This window comes from Cupressus sempervirens, chromosome 10 (assembly GCF_028749045.1).
Source record: "Cupressus sempervirens isolate cs-2001-9-10 chromosome 10, ASM2874904v1, whole genome shotgun sequence".
Classification (NCBI taxonomy): Eukaryota; Viridiplantae; Streptophyta; class Pinopsida; order Cupressales; family Cupressaceae; genus Cupressus; species Cupressus sempervirens.
In genome coordinates, this window is record NC_143127.1 from 836,552,270 (window position 1) to 836,572,213 (window position 19,944).

General features: G+C 33.1%; 2 pseudogenes; both read right to left on the minus strand.

Annotated features, from left to right (window-relative positions):
• Positions 1-889: 889 nt before the first annotated feature.
• Positions 890-8,407, minus strand: LOC149536584 (uncharacterized; annotated as a pseudogene).
• A 3,967-nt stretch (positions 8,408-12,374) lies between these two features.
• LOC149536585 (uncharacterized) overlaps positions 12,375-19,944 on the minus strand; it is a 91,898-nt pseudogene continuing 84,328 nt past the window's right edge.

Below are 19,944 nucleotides of genomic sequence, written 5' to 3' on the forward strand. Positions count from 1 at the left end.
ATAATAATATAGTTTTCCAAGGATTTGATGGGTGAATCCTTAATGGGTTCTCAACACTTTACCACTAATCAAATTCTACTTTTATGGATTGCCTTAATTGAATCTCAACAAATAAAGAGGCAAAAACCTTATTCTAGAAACTTAGGGCTTCCATTAATAGGGGAAACCCAAAAATTTATAGCTATCATGCATCATATCTTCATTATAGCTTGATACATGATATCAATGGCTTATTTTTTTTCTCACAAAGCTATTTATTGTATATCTCAAATTCTTGCTTCCTAATTTTTTAGTGATATTAGATTCTTAACCACAAAAGTTAAATAGGTTAATTCTTTGAATGAATTGCATTGATGAGGGACACATCTCATTTCAAGTGATGTGAACATGGAGAAAATTTATGATCCAACAAATGTTGATTCACCAAATCTCCTAAATCTTTGATTCATAGTCATAAGCTATCAATTATACCCCTAATATTTCTAATTTTATATGGAGTTTTTAGAATTCTTATCGACATTGACGATTCTATCAAAATTGGAGGCCTCTATTAGCCATTCTTGGTTTTCTTATTGTTCCCGTTCTTTGGAGCATCCCTAAAACACACATAAGATGGAGAAGAATCTTTGTCTATGCACCCTTTTCCACTAAATAGGATAGTAATTTTTAAAAATTTAAACTTTTCCTTGGCCCATAAAGTCATCTATTACCCTTCTCCAACATTTAATAATTAGATTTTTCCTCTAACAAATCCAAAAAAAAATATTATTTAAAAATTTAGTTAATGTTTGCACCCTTGAATTACCACAAATTTGTAGACAGTGATAAAGTAAATTCCATATGTCAAAGGAGAAAAGAATAGAAGAATGCTTACTTATTATTCTAAGTCTCAACTAAGTGTATATTTCTCATAAAAAAATAGGTAGGCCTCAATTAGTAGAACTTTGGAAAAATATATTCTTCTCACGTGAGAAGAACTATCATAGTATAATAAACTCTTTTTAGGCTTGTCATCCATTCCAACATCTTACGTATGCAACATAATGTCCACTGCTCATAGTGCACATGTTCCTAACCACTCCTCTATGATGGTAAATACAATCATCTTTATCAAGACACCTAAGGTCCAAATATGGTCTGATATCAAGCCTCTCTTAAAAGGTAACATGGCCACTAAATTTAGTTCAATGTCTCCATAGATCTTGTGTAAACCTCTTTAGTTGTATGAAAATAATAGATGGTGCTTTGCTGATGAGATGTCTTTTGATTGCTTCTTGCTTTACATCATTAGGATTGATTTTTTTTTTTAAAAAAAATTGGTTTTCTTTTATCCAATATATGTCCCTTCCCAATTGACCTATGTTTTTGGGTATGTACATTATGTCCTTCTAGATTTGCAGTAATTCCTTCACCTTTTTGAAAAAGAATTATGGAAGAAGATCTCTCATCGTAATTGATCCCTTTAATTTCTTTCCTAAACTCCACCACATAAATTCTTGATAAATTCTTCTTAGAACAATCCTCTACTTGACTACATAAAACTCTTTTACCAAAAGAATCACTTAAAGGAACAAAAAGAAAAGTATTGACATTACTATTTTCATTCCCTCAAAATAGTGTCTCAATTGGTGAACCTCTTGATCATTTTGTTGTTCACTATCTCCAAAACATAAACTAGACAAAAGACTAGCATGGTCAATTTTTTATTCATTCATGATCTACTAGTTGTCCCTTATGTTTTTGTTGGTGTAAATACATACTTTACTATTTACACTTACTTAAGTTTATGCATTATTATATTATTTTGCATTATTTTATTATTTTTATTTGTGATACACTTAGGAGTTTGCGCACCTTTGTGAGTTGTCATGTAGACAACACAGGAGTACGAAACTCTATTTAAGCACATGGTATCTACAACACTATTTTGCATGTCACACCCTTGTAGGCTTATACTCTCATCACCGCACTTCCTTTCATGCTTAATGGAGGATAACCCATATCTGGTGGACATGTGCTTGGTTGTATGACACTTCATGATGCTGATTACAAGATATTCTAGAAGCTATTCTTAAGCCTTTGTATACATGCACTCCTAGTGTACTCTCATCCAATTATTGAATACATTATTATTTTGATCATACTCTCTCTCTCTTTGGTCTACTGTGTGCTTTTGTTTGAGTTCTTAGTTCTTGGGTGAATTTTTCCCTTAGGCAAATTCTTACATGGTATCAGAACAACTTGGAGATTTTCTCATCCCATAGCCATTCGAGACCATGCTTGCTTCATCACCTCAGCTTGAATTCGGAGTGCTGTAGAAATTGGGAGTGTCTAGAGCTAGATCTGTCCTCACCATTGAATCCAAAATGCTGAACCAGTGGAAATTGACTATAAACTTGGCTACCTTAGGCCAAAGTGGACTGTGAGGAAATTTTTTTTTGCAAATTGAAACCTGAAGGCCTCGATTTGTAGTATGGGTATGATCTCTTTCAGATCTAATTAATTCATTTCAAATCTGCAATTTATTATTTCTCTATAATTTTTTTGTCAATATTTGTAGAATTTTTTTTCCCTTCTAGGTACTAGCACAGAAAATATTTTTGTAGACCTGGGCAGTGACACCCCAAATCTACCAATTCAGAGGGTTTTGTATGTTCACAGAGCTTTAACAAATTGGGCTATAATGAAAATTGCTCTAATTTCACAAGAGTCATCATTGAAAGTCTAAATCAAATATTTTGACCAGCATAAACAGCCTAGCTACATCCTCCAGCAGTAGCAGAGTCTCAATGACCATCAGTAAAATTCATCTAGTGGATCTTCCTTTCACAAAGGCTTGGTGGGTTCCATATTATAAATAGCACCCACACATCCGACAGAGTCAATGTGGGATTTTTAATTGAAAATCTGGTGGCCATGCATTAAGAAATTTGATGATGGCCAAGGCATTCATGGGTAGATCGTGCAGAGATCCTGATAGCTCGCACATCACTGCACTGTTTCCCGGTGACATATTGAAGACTCCGGCAAGCCTTTTTTGAGGTAAGCAGGGTGCAATTTTTTGGGCACGATTTAACATTTTTTGGCACAATTTTGAAGACTCTAGCAAGATCTGAAAGGACTAGTGGATCTCAACAATGATCAGAGGTTTAGAACTTCCCACCATGTATGGCTAATTTAGCACCACGGTGGAAATAAATCTGCCACTACGTTTGACTCCTGCCCACAGATTCGTAGAACTTTGCCACATTAGCCAGAATTGCCACATAAGCCTAGTGGATAGCCTATTTTGACATGTTAGTATATGGAAAATTGTCACATGGCATTTTTGTATAGTACAAAATGTTGAGTCATCATCCAGTCAGCTACCACGTCACCCAGGGTGCTAATTTGTTTGCTGACATCAGCAGAACTCTATGTTAAATTTGACAACTGTTTGACCATCATTTCTAGGCATTTTATGACTTTGTGATGGCTATTTGATCATCAAATTTAGATTCACAGTTTCTCTTCTAGACCCCTCTCTAGATTGCTTTTCAGTTTGTTAGCCTGACTTTGCGAGCTCATAACTTGGACATCTAGACTCCAATTCAAGTGGTTTTTTTTTTTAAATCAGGTAAAATTTCTTGAATTTTTTAGTGGTGGTTTTTTTTTTGGTTTTGGTACACATATTTTGCATAAATTGCATTTTTATGTGACTATACCTACATAATCTTGCATTTTGCAACTTCAAAACCTCCGAACGGGCACATCTGGTCACTTTTTTAGGTTTGATTTGTTTTGAAAGTGCATTTTTTTTTTCTACTTTCTAGATTTGAAGTTAGATTCTAGGGTTGTGTGGAAAAATTTTTCACTTTCAGAATTAGGCCTTCTTTGGCATTGTAAAGCTTTGATTCTTTTTTCAGAATTGTTGTAAAACTAAGCTATAGTGCTTAAGTGACAAAATTCAGCCTTATAAGGTAGTTGTAAACAAAAAATTAGAAAGTTCACTTTATTCATTTTGACAAGTGGCCCATTGTAGACACACTACTTATAAAGTGCCAACAACATCTGTTTTGGGGGGGGTCTTTTGATTGAGTGAAAAGGGGGGTGTGTACTATGTTTTTTGTGTCTCTATTTTGTGCTCTTGTCATTTCTGCATCATGGGTTTTAAATGTCTTCCTCTAACTTCATGCAACTACTCTACATGGAAAGATATTGCATAGAGTAGATTAATGGAAAAAGGATATAGTCTTTATGTTGATGGTACTATTACCAAACCTACTGATGCTAAAGAACTCATTGATTGGAAAAATCAAGATCGACAAGCTTTAGGTGTCATCAGGAGTTGTGTACATGGGGATCTTCTCTTTCACATTAAAAATTGTTCAGAATCTAAAGAAGATCGGGATAAACTTGAATAGTTGTATGGTAAAGTGGATGAAGAAAAGGGATTTTAGATTGAGGATGATCTACTTCTCTTGGATCCTAAGAACTATGACACAATTCAAGATTACATCATCAAAGTCAATGAGTATAGGGCACTTCTTAAAGATTGTGGAAATCCCATGAAGGATGACAAGTTGATTCATCACATCCTGAAGAGGCTACCTTCTGAGTACACCAACTTTTTTTCAAGTTTTAATACTTACAGGTTGACCATGGGATCTGCTTACCAGAAGTCTTCCTTTGATGGATTTGCAAACATGTTGATTGTTGAGCAATCTCACTTGGTGGATTTTGGACTTCTCAAGTCATCAAAGACCAAAGCCTTGGTGGCTAGTGATGATTCCAAATCTAATCAAGGGGGAAAAAGCAAAAACAACAAGAAGCAGTGGAAGCAGAAATCACAATCTGAGACACAACAATCCTCCTCTCAACAAGGTGGTTCTTCTTCAAACAAAAAGGGAAGTAATGAAAAGAAGGACAAACTCTTTTGTGCATACTGCAAAAAGCTAAATCATGACGAGCATCATTACAAGACAAAAAGAATCAATGAGTTAGAAAATCTACTCAAGAAGAACAAGATTCAAGTGCCAAGTACTCCCAAGGATTCTACTCCAACCTCTTTGAAGGGTAAAGGTCAAGAACTTATGGTAAACACAAGTTCTTCAAAATGGATACTTGACTCAGGTGCCTCTTACCATATGGGTTCTTCAAGGGAAGACTTTTCTTCATTGAAGCAGTCAAAGGTACCACACATCTTCATGGGAGATAATACTAAGATGGAAGTTGAAGGGAAAGGACATGTGGAAATGGAATATGGGAAATTCAAAGATGTTCTCTACATTCCAAATCTAAGCTCCAATCTCCTATCATTTTACCAAATCACTCACCTTGGAGATGGTCATAAGTTTGAGTTCCTTCCAAATTCAGTGATGGTGCAAAGTCTTAAAGATGATTCATTGGTTGCAGTTGAGAAAGTTAATGATGACAAGAGGCTTTATTCCTTCTCCCACTTTGTGCCTAAGAGTCCTTCCCAAGCCTTGTTAACTCACTGTAGTTTACAAATCAACTTATGGCATGAGCGATTTGGTCACCTTGACTTCTGCTCTCTTCAACAACTTTTCTCAAAACATATGGTCAAAGGTCTACCTAATATCAACTTTTTGAAGGGAGAGTGTTCATCTTATTTAGTGGATGTTAATCTCAAGGAGAAGTATGATAAAATGAAGTCTTCTCAAGCTCCAGTTGTTCTTCAGCTAGTTCACATGGTATTAGCAGGACCCTTTGTAGTGACTTCAATCAGCCAAGGCCACTACATACTCACATTTGTTGATGACTTTTCAAGATTCACTTAAGTCTTTTTCCTTCATCATAAGAATGAATTGGTTCATAAGCTTCATGAATTCAAGACTCATGTTAACAACAAGTCAAGGAAAGCCATCAAAGTACTAAGGGTGGACAATGATAATAGATATGTTGACAAATGACTTAAGAACTTTTCTAAAATTGAGGGGATTGATCTTCAGAACTCACTAGCATTCAGTCCACACAAGATAGATGTTATAGCTATGAGGATTAGGACTCTCAAGACCATGGAAATATGCATGATAAAGGCCAAGTCTCTTGATCCTACACTTGAAGTTGAAGCCATTAGTAGTGCTACTCACATACTTAACAGGTCTCCTCATCCCACCTTAGATGGAAAGACTCCTTTTGAGGCATGGTGTAGCAAAAAACTAGTTGTGAGTCACCTTAGAGTCTTCGTTTGTCCAGCATGGGGAAACCTTTCTTCCAAGAGTTGCAAGACATCAACATGTAGGCCTTGTACCTTCATTGGCTATGAAGACAATGTGATGGCTTATAGACTGATGGATCCAGAGACTCATGAGATTTTTGTGGAGAAGGATGTTCACTTTGAGGAAAGTTCACCAAGGTTATCCTCTACTCCTGTCTACACATCATACAAAATGTAAATTGATAGTGACACCAACGATAGTGTTTCAACAAGTTCAGACACATGGGGTTCTGTCGACATTTGCAGTGAGAGGTCACATCAGTGTAGTCCATATGCTTATATTGCCACACTAAAAGGTCCATCGTAGCATGGTACATCTCATCTTCCACCTACAACTTCAAATGACTTGGGAGAAAGACTTGAGGACTTACATCTTCTCATTGATGATGATTCTTCTATAGTTGTTGCGAGGGTTCACTCTAACCCTCATGTCCATTCTCTACATGATCAATCTTCATAGGTTGGCATGATTTTGGATCCTTATGAACAACAAGTAGTGGAAGTCTCTTTTTTAGTTGAGGAGATAGATGGTTTAGTGGAACAAGTTTAATAGACATCCTTGCCAGATCTATATTGGTTCTTTTCAGCACAGTTGGAAGGGGTGATCTTTGGCATCAACACAGGGATACTTGAGTAGGTTTTTGGGCCACCACACATCTTCAGGAGTTTACCTTTTCCTTTTTTTCTTCCTACGGGGAGGAACACCATTCTACATTCTTGGACCAGCTTTTTCATTAGAGCGGCTTTAACTTGTTGGAATTCTTCTTATGGGGGGGGGAGCCTATTTTGTCTCTCTTCCTTCTCTTATTCTCTTTTGTATATATTGGATGTATGTAATAATGGGGTGGCCTTGATTACTCTATCCATCCATGCATTCTCTTTCATCTCTCTTTTTGGCGGAGGGTTTTTCCCATGTGGTTTTCCCTCTTTCCCCACTATATGGGAGATTTTCATTTTCATTATGTACATGGGTATCTAATATGGCCTAGTAGCCGGGACCCATTATGCATCTTCATCCTAGTTTTTAAGCTTAAGGGCATTTGCCTAAGTTGCACTTAAGGGGGGGTGTTGTTGTAAATATGTACTTTACTATTTACACTTACTTAAGTTTACGTAGGTTTATGCATTATTTAATTATTTTACATTATTTTATTATTTTTATTTGTGAGACACTTAAGAGTTTGCGCACCTTTGTGAGTTTTCATGTAGACAACACAAGAGTACGCAACTCTATTTAAGCACATGGTGTCAAACACATTGTTTTGCATGTCACACCCTTGTAGGCTTATCCTTTCATCATCGCACTTACTTACATGCTTAATGGAGGATAACCCATATCTGGTGCACATGTGCTTGGTTGTATGACACTTCATGTTGCTGATTACAAGACATTCTAGAAGCTCTTCTGAGGCCTTTATATATAGGCACTCCTAGTGTAATCTCATCTAGTTATTGAATACATTGTTATTCTGATCATACTCTCTCTCTTTGATCTATCATGTGCTTGTGTTTGAGTTCTTAGTTCCTAGGTGAATTTTTCACTTAGGCAAATTCTTACAGTTTTCATCAATGTTATTGCATCTTATTGTACGACTGCAAAACTCAGAGTTATCTTCTTTTAGAATAGAGTGACTAGAACTATTTGCAATGGGGGAAAAAAATACTTTTTACTATTCTTTTAGTTGACCTTTTATTAATTTCCATTCTTCTATTCTTCCTTTTTTTCTCTCTTTTAAAACTTTGCAAAACTCTTTACAACCTTAGTATAGAAATTCTCACACTTCCACACACTTTATCAAGTTGAAAACTCTTCCCTTGTTAAATCTAGTAGGCAACCATCAAGTCACATTAGTGTAATAGTGGTGTCCATATCTTCTTTCTTTATTTCACTAGCTCTAATAGAGTTTTTTATACACAAAAAACATTGCCACTTTCATTGTATAAAAAATCATTCTATGCTTCTTTCTTTTCCTCAATATGCATTGTTTCTTCCTCTTCAAATAGTTTTTCAAAAGATTGAAAGGATTTGGATCTATACATGAGAGAGAAACACTGAACTATGTTCGTAAAGCTACCTCTAGCTTCCAAGCTTGATGGAAATCTTTAGAATAACTTAGAGGGGGGATGAATTAGTTATCCAAGGTCTAGATGTACAAATAATTTTTTCTCAATTCTTATTAAGCCCATATCGATAAAACCTTATTATGCATGCATCCATTAGATGATACAAAACTTAAACTTTGTGAAACATAATAGATTCAATAACACATTTGACACAAGAATTTTTGTTGAAACCCAATTTGGGAAAAAACCACTAGTAACATGCTACCAATTCTCACTCTTCTTAAGTGATGCCTAAGAAAGGACAACCCTATTAAAGGTTACAATGCACACTATTAAATGTGACCTGGTTGAAGGATTTTAATCACCCTATTAGGAGTACACTTTTTTAGAGGACTTTAGATCATTCACTTGGAATACCACCCAGTTAAATGATTTACAAATGATTTATAGGTCAACCTTAATCCAAAGGATTTACCCTAGACTAATACAATGATTAGAAAAGTAATAGTAAGGCTTGATCTTATAACAAATTACAACTCACTTGTAGTTACAGATCTTTCTTTTAGTTAACTAATCTACTTGGATTTAACACAGTTTAGCTTTGATAGCTTTTTCACCTTTCAAGAATTCATACTCTTAATCCTTCTTTCTTTGCATGTCAATTATAGACTCTTCTATTTGGCCACTAAATGAAGCAATATCCTAGACTCATTGTCTCCCTTACTTTCTCGCACATGATAGCCTTTTCTTCTGACCAACTCTCATCCTCCTAGAATAATCATCAACAAATAGGATAATATAATTGTCACCCTTATATCCTTGCACATCAACTGGTCCACACAAGTTAGTATGAAAAATATCAAGAATTTCTTTAGAGGTGTGAGTCTTACTCTTAAAACTAGATTTTTTCATCTTTCCTAACATACATTGTTTGAAAATTATATTATTAGCTTTCTTCAATTTAGGCAAACCTCTAACTCTCCTCATGTTACTGATACTAACTAAGTTATCAAAGTGAACATGACATAACCTTTTGTGCCATAACCACACATCATAAAATCAAGTAACATCATTCATACCAAGATAAAATAGATTACCTCTAGTTTGATCACCTTTCCTTATTAGTTTCCCATTAGTGTCATATATCTTAGCTATCTTGTTCTCAAAATCAACCTTGCAACCTAAACTATTTAGTTGTGACACACTCAACAAATTATGGTTAAGTACTTCAACATAAAAAGCATTGTCACAAAAAATGTTTTTTAAGTTTGATAGATCAGTTTCCTTTTATTAGATAAGGTGCATCATTAACAAACCTTACACTATTTCCACCATAAAAATTCAAGGTAATGAACTTACTTTTATCTCTAGTCATGTGATGTGAACATCCACTATTAATGATCCGCATGTCACTCTTGTTCACATAAGATACTAGTGTTGTTGCCTCATCCTCATTAGATTGATCCTTCATTGCAACATACACCACTTCATCATCATGGTCATTAGATCCCTCTCTGGTTTCATCTTCTGTAATGTCACAAGACTTCTTTCCTTTTCCTTTGTAATTTTTTCTATCCTCATCTCTTTTACTTCTATATTTGTCTCTACTTATATTGTTCATCTTCTCTAGACATCTAGCAACAATATGACCAACCTCATTGAAATAAAACACATGATAGGTAACTTACCTTTAAATTTGTTGTTGCCTTTTTGAAATCTCCTTGCTAGTAGTGCTTCATTTTTTTCTACATCTTCCTCATTTGTATCACTGTCACTAGAAATATTTTTACCTTTTTGTTCTTCTCTTTAGGTTCTTTTAATGATATTTTAGCTTTGAAAGTAGATTCAACATTGTTAGATTTGAAGTTATCAAAATTAGAGAGCTCAAAGGTAGTGAGTCCACCTACCAAACCTTCCAGAGTTAGATTAGAACTTGGTATACATCTTAATTCTTGTATGACAAAAACTCTAAAAGCATAGATGAGAAAAAATGTTCTCAACACTTTTCTTAATATAGTATCATCATCTACCTAACTAGTAGCTCCTCTTATAGAATTAACATCTTTTATTCTAGAGCAATATTGAGAAACATTCTTACCTTCTTGCATCCTCATATCATCGAAATTGCCTCTAAGAATTTTAGATTTGGCCCTTAGAATATTTGTGTCTCCTCCATAAATGGTGTAAAGAGCATCCCACATCTTCTTTCTAGAATCGTAACCCTTGATTTTATTGAACTTAGAATAAATTAGGGTAGAGGAAATCTCCAACATTGCCTGATTTTGTTCTTTCTTCTTTTTCAGATCATTAGCAGTTAGGGCTCTAGAAGGATTGATATGCTCAGTGGTAATGGTAGATTGTGCATGATCTCCAAGACCTCCTAGGTGTACCTTCATTAGAATTTTCCATGTAGGTAAGTTGTCTTTGTTAAGCTTGGGTACCTCTCTTTTTGACATCTTGATCTTTTGCTTCTAGTACCTTAAAAATAGGCCTCTTAAGCACTATGGATTTGATACCAATTGTTGGAATTCTTTCAAATAACCAGAGGAGGGGGGGCGGGGGGGGGGGGGGGGGGGGGGGGGGGGGGTGGGTGGTGGGTGGAATTAGTTATCCAAGGTTCAGATGTACAATTAAAAACTTTTCAATGCATAGTAGACCCATATCCGTAAAACTTTATTATGCATGCATTCATTAGACTGTACAATGCTTAAAATTTGTAGGTTATTGTCCTAGGTCAGAACAACTTTGAAGAGATGTAAACATGAAACATAATAGATTCAATAACACATTTGGCACAAGGATTTTACGTGGAAACCCAATTTTGGGAAAAACTACCAGTAACATGCTACTAATTCTCAGTCTTCTGAAGTGATGCCCTATGAAAGGCTAGCCCTATTAAAAGTTATAATACACACTATTAAATGTGATCTGGTTAAACAATTTTGATTAGATTATTAAGAGTGAGCCATGTTAGAGGAATTTAGATTATTCACTTAGAATGTCATCTGGTTAAAGGATTTACAAATGACTATTAGGTCAACCTTAATCTAAAGGATTTAACCTAGAATGATATAATAATTAGAAAGTAGCACTAATGCTTGATTTGATAAAAAAATTACAACTCACTTGAAAATTATAGATCTCTATTTTAGTCCACTATTCTGGTTGGCTTTCACACACTGTAGCTCTAATAGCTTGTTCACCCTTCAAGCATTCATACTCTTAAGTCTTCTTTCTTTACATGCCCATTGCAGTCTCTTTTGTTCGGCCACTAAATGAAGCAATACCCTAGACTCCTTGTCTCCCTTAAGTTCTTGCCCATGAAAAGCTTTTCTTCTAACCAACTATCTCTATAAATAGAGATTTCAGATATTTTTCCACTTAACCATAATCATCCATTATAGGACTAGGTAGGATACAATGAATTTACCCATTTTTCCATTTGGTTCCTCTAGAAACTTCTTCTTCAATCCTCCTTGAATTTTTCACAAAATGGTTTACCTTAAATTCTATGCCACTAGCTCATCATAGTTATTTTCCACATGCTTCACACAATTCAATAAAAAAATAGTCAATTTAGATTTGTCAAATCTACAATTTAATATGAATACTGGCACTTGGGATCAATATGTTGTTACTCAGCTTCCATACTATTCTTCTACTCAATAACTTTACTTGGTTTACATTTTGTCCACTTGGCATACATTGAATCTTTACTTTTCTTAACTCTATCTAAGTTTCTACTTAGCTTGCACTAACTTTTCTCAAAACCTACTATACACTTAGTCTAGCTTGATAGACACAATTCTTCTTACTTTTTCTTCTAGAATTAATCAGTGTATCCAACCTTTACAGCCTTAATTATATTAACAATACACTAAATCATCACTATATTAACTAATCTTTGTACTTTATTTCATACTATAACTCAAAACTTCCTCTAGGTTCTTTTGTTATCTCATTTGATCAAATCATCTTCCAAAATCAAACAAATGATAGTACTCAAATCAATTAAGCAATTGTCTTACCAACAAATCGTAGGTTTGGCATTAGTGACAAACAATTATTATTCCATTATGGGTGCTTCACTTCAAAACAATCTCATATCAACAAAGAAAACTCTAAAGAATGTTCTTTTTTCTTGATGCCCTTGACTACATATTAGATATACTTGTTTGAAAGGAAGTAACAAAACATTTGAGCCCCCCAAAAAAAGAAGATGTGGCTCTTTTTAAGAGCCATCAGATACAATAAAATCACATTCAAGATTATCAATTCATACACCATATTTCTCATGTTACTTTACATTTTATGACATCTTACAAATATCTTGATTTAGAAATATTAGTATACTCAAATATAGTTCAAAATAATCCATCCACACTATATCTTCTTGTGGACAAGATGCATTCTATATGTTATCTTCTTGTGGATAAAATTCATTCCATCCAATATTTTCTTGTGAAGAAGACATATTTTCGGCTCTTTCTCCTATAAATGAATTTCTATCTTCAACATAAGATGGTTATATTTTTTTGGAACGAACTCTTACTTGAGCATTAAACATGCCTGATGCATATTTCCTTACAAAATTTCCATTCTTAATGGTTTTGGCATTATTCTATAACTTTTATTTGGGAGATGATGAGCCTCTATAATTAGGAAATGAGGCCTTTTCAATTTTTTTTTTGGTTGGACTTTCTAGTTTCAATTCAAAAAATGGTTCATACACCATTGAAGAATGACCATAGTTGTAGTAGTAAACTATGCTACATATTTGTCCATCAAATACACAATCCACTAGATTTACTATGTCTAGTGTACTATGTACATGGTTCATGTTTTAATGTACATTTTCCTTAGATGATCTAAAAAATGATATCATTCCATTTGACTTTATTCTTTTTAATTCTTTTGTACTTAAGTAGTAGATTAAATATCTCCACAAGTCATGTCTATCTTGTTGATGAAATCCCTTGGATTGTGATGCCCTATCATAGATTGCATAGAAAAGAGCATTGGGGTTGATGGCCCCATTCATTCCTTTTTTAAACTTAGTAAATATCCTTTCCCAAACCCCTCTAAACTTATTTCAAAATAAAGCTTCCTTAGAGATGGAGTTATGGTTCCTCCCTAAAATTCACTAGAATTCAAGAAATGATTACAAAGAACATTGAGTGTAAGAAAATTCTACACAAGAGAATTAAAGAAACAAGTATTCAATCTTATTAGATTTCCACAATCCATTGGAGTATAATTTGTGCTTCTGGATTTGATTGTGTCAGATTTTTTAGCATCAAAAAAAAAAAAAAACAAGTATTACCAAGATTCATTAGACCCCTAAAAATGTTCCTATGAGTGCTAACACATGAATTATCACTACCTCCATCCAAATATGAGGTTGATTATATTCAATATTGCTCACCACGTTCTCCCCAAAAAAAAATGACCACTATTGGAATCATTAATGATAGGTTGATTGAGTACTTTATCTTGAGCCAACTTAAGAGCTTCCAATTGCAAGCTCTTATAACTCTATTCCCTATCCATAAAATAATTATCTTTCATAGTGGTTTTGAAAAGGAAACACCAACACCCAAGGCTATCTTTGTCATTGCATTATACAATATAAGGGTGGTGTGTGTAGAGCCAATGCTACCAAGCATGCCCATTTCGAATAAGGCCCTTTTTTTCACCCCTACATCAGAACTAATCATAGGCTAAGAAAATCTAAATCTTTCCTTGGATCCTCCTTTATTTTTATGATTTATAGCTTTCCCTTTCTTCTCCTTTTGCACACTAATACAATAATTTACACAGCCTTGGAATTGTAGGACTGATGATTTTCCTAACTGCCTATCTAGTGTTCCCAAATCAACACCCTTATCCAAGTATTTGTAGGCCTTTCCTAATATAATTATTTCAATTCTTTTATTGTTCTTAGTTTTAGAAATGGCATTGGAAGACTCCAATTTTTTGGGCTTTTGCACAGGTATTTTTTTGATTTTTCTTCTCTTATTTCTTCCCCATTATAAATATTCAGATGATATGAGGGGTGAAAAAAATTTCCTTCCAATATTCTTTATGGCGATTGTAAAAACTACAATTCAGATGACCCACAAAGTGACTAGATTAGATAAACAACTAAAGGGGTCACTATTTAAACTCTACCCTTAGATTTGGATATGAAGCTTCACCATAAAACTTGGATTTTCATTTCTAAAATAATAATAATATATTCTATCAACATTAAAATTTTCCATGAATGAAGCTTCCAATTGATCAAGAGTGTACAGAGACAAAATTTTCTAGACTTTGCAAAGCTAATTAGTTGGGCACTTGATTTTCCAAATCTAGGCCAAAGTAAGTACTGATGATAAAGATTAATAGAAACTATGATAATTCCTTGTAAACTGTTTGAATAAATCATACATAAAGGCATATTCTCATAGAAATGTCCTAATTGTAGCTTGTAGAATACATTGGTTTTGTCAGAAGACCTTGACACTATTAATTGAAATGAAAAGAACATGTCCAACCTCGAACCTCCTAAGTTCACCTTTGTCTATATACTTCCTACCTACATGGAAACAAGTTCTTTGGATTAGGGTACAAATATTCATCAAAGCATTTTTTATCAAATATTTGCAACAATCCTTTTAGACTTGTATGTGAAACACAAAAACATACACAAGGCATGTGAAGTGTTTGATAGAATGCTAAAAGGATATGTAGTTTCCTAGAATTTGATTATCACTAGATGTGCATAGAATGGTATTCATGATGACGCTTTTCAAAAAAATTCCTTAACCAAAGGTCATCTCATGTATTGCAATTGTAGTTGGATATGTACATAATGGTCTTCTTGATGAGACATTAAATTTTTACATTGCAGTACATCAAAGAAATGTGGTCCGGAGAATTCAATGATTACATGATTTCAACAAAATGGTAGTATCGATGAGGCTTTGCAAGTAACATGTTTTTTGATAATGATTTGGAATTTTTTATGCAAATGCAATTTCTAGATGTAAAGCCATACCTATACAACCTTTGTTGGCATCCTCCTAGTGTACACCAAAGTTGAAGCTTTGTAACAAGGTATGGAGTTACATCAATGCCTTATTGGACTATGATTTTTAAAATATGTTGAAGTTGTGAATGTTCTAATATAAATGTATACAAAATGTGGATACATTCACAAGGCTCATAAAATGTTTTGAAAATTGTCCTAAAGAAATGTCATCTCATCGAATGTTATGGTACTAGCTCTAGAAAATGTTAAGAAAATGCCTTCAATAGATGTATGGGTAGACTCCATAACCTATTCTAGTATCCTCTTAGCTAGAAAGAATTAATTTCTTTTAAGTTGGATTTAAATTTTTTATTTCTCATCTTTATATTGTGTAATATTAAAGATTTTGTTGGCCAATTTTTTGTAGGATTGGAAATACTAGCCTTTCCATGCAATCAATTTGCTAGAGAGGAACCGAGTGACAATGAGAAGATCACATAAGTGGCATGTACTCATTTTAAAGAAAAATTTATAGTATTTGAGAAGGTAAGTACATCACTACTATTTTTCTATTTCCTCACTCTCCTTTTTTATCTATTAATGTGAATTCATCTTTAATAAGTGAAACAATCTTGTAAATAAGTAATAACTAGCTTGTCTAGTATGCTTATTAGATTTTTGAGCATTTATATTATAGCTATGAAATGTAGGTTGAGGTCAATGGTGATAATGCAAAACCTATTTATAAGTTCTTGAAATCAAAGAAAGGTGGCATTTTGGGTGACAAAATTAAGTGGAACTTCACCAAATTTCTATTGGACAAAGATGGAAATGTGGTTGATAGATATGCTCCAACTACTTATCCCTTAAATATTGACATACTTGAAAATCCCTCTTTTTTAGTTTCATGCCTTCTCTATATACTTTCATTATTGATTTTACTTTTTTTTTCTTTCGATTGCATGTCTATCAAAATAAAAACAAGATCATATTTAAAAAAAACAAACGTTTGATTTGTCAATAAGATAATCAATAATAGTTGTACTTTATGTTTGTAAAAACATATCAAGAAGCTCCTAGGAACTACATAATTTTTCTTAATAGAAAATGGTATAATATTTCTATAGTGCCTACATAGTGCTAAGGAATAAGATTTTGTGGTAATGAATAAGATGTAGAAATATATTAAGATGTTGTTCTATTATAGAACAAGAATGTAGCTGGAAAAGTTAATTATTCAAATTTGCAATTGCTCAAACTTTCACTTTTTGTTGCAGTACTATGAATCTCATTTGTTTCACATGTTTGAATTATTCCATAACCAAGTAATGTGTTCAAAATCCCACCATATATATTCTTAGCATAAGAGAAATTTAATTTTTTAAGTATTGTGTTCCAAACCTCACCATATATTTCCTCAACATAAGAGCAATTTAATTTCTTAAGGATCACATGAAATCTTTCTTAGCTAGTCTTCTTAAATAGAAAAGAGATGTTTACATTTTTCTCCAATCTTTAACATCAATAACTTGCAAGATCCATGAATTTTCCTAAGAAAAATGTTTGCTTTCACTTTTTTGTCGAGCAACATCATGCAAGATGCCCTAGTTTTCTTTTTTAATGTGAAAGTAGCCTTCCAATTTGTGTGATCAAATTTTTAAATTCATTGTTTCCTTATGGAAATTATTGTGTTTAGAGAGGTTCATAGGGTTTTAACTAGAAATTTTCATTTTCCTTGGATCCTCAAATTTTAACTATTTTTTTCTTAATCTAGTCATGTTACTATTAATTATGCACATCTTCCCATATCTACCAGTAAAAGAACTAAAGCTATATATTGAAGGTTTTGCATCAAGATATGTGCCATGAATACTACTACTCCCATTACAAAATTTTCTCTCAATGACACAAGACCCATCAACCACAATGTAAAATTTGAAAGCACTTAAAGAATCTTGAGTTGTATGAAATAACTGGATCACTATTTCTTCAACCATACTGTATGCATATTGATTTATTCAATCTTAGCTTTGATGATGATAGATGCCAACTAATCAATAAGACAAAATCTATTGTTCAGAGAAATTATAACAACTACTTACATTTATAACTCTTATATATATGGGACTATAAGCTCACCTGCAAGAAAAATTGCTATGGAACTCTAAGCTCAAGTGTCCAATCTTAAGAATTGGGCATCTCTAGAGTTCCTATTTGCAATAAAATATATTTTGAAAATGATATTGATAGTAAGTATTAATTATTTTTGTCGTATCTATTAAGGATTTTTCTCCTATAAAAGTTTCCAAATATTACATTACAATGTTTTTTCTTTGGGTATAATTAGAAAAGATAGAGATTTTTTGATAGAGGAATGATGCCTGTGGGAAGAAGAGAGGTGCAAAATTTTGTGCTTGAAGACATTAAAGGTATCTAAAAATAGGCTTTCATGAAATGCCTTTTATGCCTATTTTAAATGACTATTTTTTTGGTGTTGTCACACATCTGATTGAAAAAGATTTACTATTATTTCATGCTTTGACACTCTTTCCCAAATAATATAGAAGAATCTAGTAGTAGTCCAACATGCACTCCCCATCCAAGACTTATGTGGGGAGTTTGCATCCAATTTGGTATGATTAAACCAAATTCAGATTTGGTTGATCAAACTAGAGTTTCTCTTATCATAAGGCATCCATTTTATGAAAGCCAGTTGCATGATTTAATTATTTGTTCAATTTCCTTGAATTTTGACTCAATTATTAAAGAACAACCTTTTCTTAAATGTTTCTACAAGCTGATTTTCTATAGAAAGTACAAGTCTTAAATTTTCCTTCTATAATTCCCTCCATTGATATTTCAACAAATAAAATTTAATTATACGTTTCTATAACTGAAACCATTTCAAATGTAAATATTTTTTAGGATTTTGAGCTCACAGATAGAGAAGTTATATGGTTATGTGATAATGATCTAAAGAATTTATTACCAAAAAAGAAACTCTATTTAGTGTTGGATCTAGATCACACATTTCTCAATTCTACTCATTTCATTGAAGTCCCCCATGAAGAGTTGACATATGTCACATCAACTACAATTGTAAAGGACTCGTGCTTTAGTTACATATTCCTTTTCCTTTATTTCACCTTTCCATGTCTATTAACAACTCTAATTACCTTTGCTATTTATTATTTTTGTTTATCATTAATCTGTTCACTACTTATTTTCACTTGATTGCTGACTTAATATTTCTTCCTTAGGTTTATTTATTCTTATTTTCTACTACATGACTTGCAATCCTTTTCATTCATGCTAAGAGTTTCTTATTAAGGTGGTACTATGGCAATATTTTTAGTCTATTGTTGGAAGTTAAAAAGATATAATTTGATGTCATTTTCCTCATGAATGTTGATTTTTTCTCTCTCAATGAGTGCTTATGCTAATTGGTTCAATCTGGATATTTGATTGCTGAAGAGTAACATCAATGGATTATTATCCTTCTTTTTCTTCTATGCTTTATCTCTGTCCAACATATTGACTAGAGATTTTATGTCCAAGGGCTTTGAATAATTGTAAAGAAAATATTTTAAGGTTAAGTGATTAGAAGAGAAGAAAAAATATTTCTTCCTTCTTTTTATTTGGAGAACGGAGATAGAGAGTGGAATAGAAATTGATTCTTTCAACAAGAATTTTCAGAGTAAAGATGGTAGAGTTCCTCTATCTCTTGCTAAAACTACTAGTAAAGTCATCACTTGCAAAGCTAAGATATCATATTTCATTCTAAAATATATATTTCTTGTCAATTTTCATGCCTCAAGATTCATAGGTTTCCTAATGAATTAGTCCTCTTGTTGTTCTTTCCCTAGATTGTTCAATTGTGGTAGCATGGAGGGATGAGGAGTTGTTGGTAATACAAGATGTTCAAGCTGAGACTTTTGAAGTGGTCCCTAATATTCTTATTAGGCTAATAATGATTTAGCCAAGGTTTTGAATCTTCTCTTGGAAAATCTTACATTTCCTTAACCGTTTTTTGCATTTTTTTTTAATGAACCATATTTACACCTTCTAATCACATTGAATAGAATTTAAGATTTTGTTCATATAGACTGTAAATATGATGTTAATATTTTCTGTCTTGATTTTATTTTCTATTCTTCCATATATAGTTCCAATGTATTTGACAAAGTTAATTGAGCTAAAACTTCAATAGATGTTATTCAATACATTCACATTTCAACTATTGTAATGGGTTTGGACTTGTCTAACAATGGAATTATAGGGACAATAAATTTGGCTGCATTGTCATTCTTAGAGTTGAAACATGTTGGATCAATTTTTTTGGTAGTCTTTTTTTTTTCTTCACAAAAATTTCCTCCCAAAAATTACTCTCTTAGGTCATGGCAAGAATTGACACAATTCAACTTGTCCTTTGTACATCTACTGTATGAAAATTTTGCATGCTCTTGACTTTAGTATTATTATGATGATTATTTCATTATAACTAGTGACTTTATTTTTGCAATGCACACAAGCTAGTCTCAATTATTGCAGACTATAAAAAGAACAAATAGCTGGTGGAGACCTACAATGGGACATTACATTATCATTCAACTCTAGCTATGAAAATGGAACATTGCATTACAAT